This window comes from Fukomys damarensis, unplaced genomic scaffold, assembly GCF_012274545.1.
Source record: "Fukomys damarensis isolate Sample0158 unplaced genomic scaffold, DMR_v1.0_HiC HiC_scaffold_19, whole genome shotgun sequence".
Taxonomy (NCBI): domain Eukaryota; kingdom Metazoa; phylum Chordata; class Mammalia; order Rodentia; family Bathyergidae; genus Fukomys; species Fukomys damarensis.
The window spans coordinates 15,639,497-15,642,184 of NW_022900931.1; positions in this window are offsets into that span (position 1 = coordinate 15,639,497).

Below are 2,688 nucleotides of genomic sequence, written 5' to 3' on the forward strand. Positions count from 1 at the left end.
ATTTTTTTTTTTTTTTTTTTGTACCAGGGATTGAACTCGGGTCCTTGCGCTTGCAAGGCAGGCCACCGAACTGCTGAGGTAAATCCCCAGCCCCATGAATTTTTAATTAATGCTGTACTCCTGGCCCATTGTGACTTTCACATTTTGTGCATTTTTCCCTATTATTTTTAAGCTCACAATGCAATGGAGCATCTAACTGTGAGCTGTGATGGAGGAAGGGTACTAGGGTGTGAGTCTCACTTCCTTTTTCCCCTCTGCCGACTGGGGGACTGGTCCTAAGAGTCCTAACAGCTCCATTCCCACTCATACGGTGCTGTTATCTATGAGTGGATGCTACCAAAGAAAGGAAATGATCTGTAATATCTTTGTAAGTCAGCTTAACCATCATGCTCCTAAAACATGATAGATCTTGAAAATTCTGTGGTTAAAAATGGTAACATTACCCACACCTTGATTTGGAAGTTATAAGCAGTTAACATCCTTTTTCTGCTAACACAAACATACTAACACAAGAAACTCCTCAAGGCAACGAGGACTACAGTACGCCCAATAGAAAAACATGCAAGATACACAACACAATTTAAAAACAGAAAGCCCAACAATTTGGAGGCAGGGGGTGAGGTCATCAAAGAAATGTCATTGCAAATGAAAACTACCATTAGCTTTACATCTATTAAAAAATCAAGCTGGTTTCAGTAAATTATGGTAAGAACGTTTGTGCAAGTGTGTGCGAGTGTATGCATGTGCGTAGAAACCCATGTTGGTGATGGAGAGGAGGAACCGACTGCTGTTTTAAAGAAAATATGGCACTAGTGTCAAAGAGTTAATCTGGCACTCTTTAGTCACTGACACGCACTGTGACTTAACACTTCCACTCCCGAGTTATCTCCTTCCAGCATTTCCACACTTGTCTGGAAGGAAACTTGTACAGCGGCGGTCATTATAGTGGTGTTCGTGGAGACAGGAAGTCAGTAGCAATTTGAAAACCTGTCACTGATGAGTAAACAGGTAAGTGTGGCTGATACACACGCAGGAGTACCACGGACAGTGGGAGGTGATGGCCCGGATGAACACAGAACAACACGGGTGGATCATCCGCTGGTAATAACAGCAATGCACAAAGCAATTCCTACCACAATAACAAATGCAAAAATTGAAAAGAGATGCTTAGAAATAAAAAACGCACATTCTCAAGAGCATACATATTTTTAAACATGCATTAAATATATTAAAAGTACTTGCTGTTAAGGAGAAAAGAAAGGAAATAGGCAATAAGGAATTTTTTTAAGTACATGTGTGAAAAAATATACAAGAAAAACAAGGAAACCAGCCAAAAAAAAAACAACCAGAAAAGCCTATCTTAAAATAAATAATGGTCTAGTATGTGCAAAGGCTTTAGGTTCAATCCCCAGTACTTCCAAAACAAGAAAGAAAACTAAAAGAAAAAGAAGCAAAAGTAAAAATTAAAACAAACAAACAAAAAAACCTGTTTTCCTTTCTGAACAGTGGTATGAATTTAAAGCCCCCAAATAAGACTGCCTTCACTTTCCCACCCATCTCATGTAAGGATGTGTTGTATACAGTAAGAAGACCAAGGCAGAGGGCTGGGCAAGCGTGTGTTGGACACAGGAAGAAATGCCACTGATGTGTCTAAGGGTGAATGGCTGAAGATAAGCACAAGCCAGAATTCAACAGAAGGTCGATCTGTTTTTGCTTAAGCAGTGATTAGTGAAGGTGACTTTGACTTCTGTCTCTGGTATTAATCAGAAGAAATCAGAATAGTCCAGGACTTCTAAGTGATGTAGAGTTCTCCTGGGTAAATTGCAAAATTCATGTTTTTCTGTCCAGGTTCAAAGATTATGCAAGCCTGGCCATAAAGGTCAAACTAGCATAGCTTTACTTTGACACACTCAAAATTGCCACAGAAGTATGTTTTATAAAACACCTTCACAAAAGAGCTCATAAATTTGCTGCTTCTTCAGTTTTCTGCATTTTAATTCTCATGTTGTTCATATCAGTCTTATTGCATCACTTACTTTCCTGATGGCAAAGAAGATTAGCAGAAAGAAGTTACTGAACTATCCGTTTTTAAATTTCTACTTATTATAGTTCAGTGAGTATGTCAGGAAAAGCAAAACTACAAAGATAGAATCCTTTTCTTTTTAAACTGAGTGCTGCATTAGAAGGATTTAGCTGTAAAATTATTAGTGGTATTTTTCTAGAGAATGACAGTGTAAGAGAAAATGAGTTGACACTTTTCAAATAGGTATTGGAGATGCTTTGGCACACCTGACACACGATTACACATAGTCTTGCAATGCCCTGGAGTTTCTTGCACAAAGAACAGACAGTGTAAGACTTAATATTAGACAGCCAATTTACATCTATCTCAAGTTAGTGATTGTGGGAGATACAGTGCATTTCTACAGCTTCTACTATAGCACTAGAAAATACTATGGGTATTCCTGCAGCCAACATCAAAATACATGCAATAACATTATAAGCATGTAACTAAAATATAGCTCTTACTCACTGAAGCCAAAAGGGATCTGGAATGATTAAACTGAATAGAAACATTTTATGAAGTCAATAAAATAGGATTCCTTTTCAACCCTTCTGCCACGACTCCTCATCTAAATATAGTTAGAGATCAACACATGCAATCTGTCAAATAAAATTATACCCTCT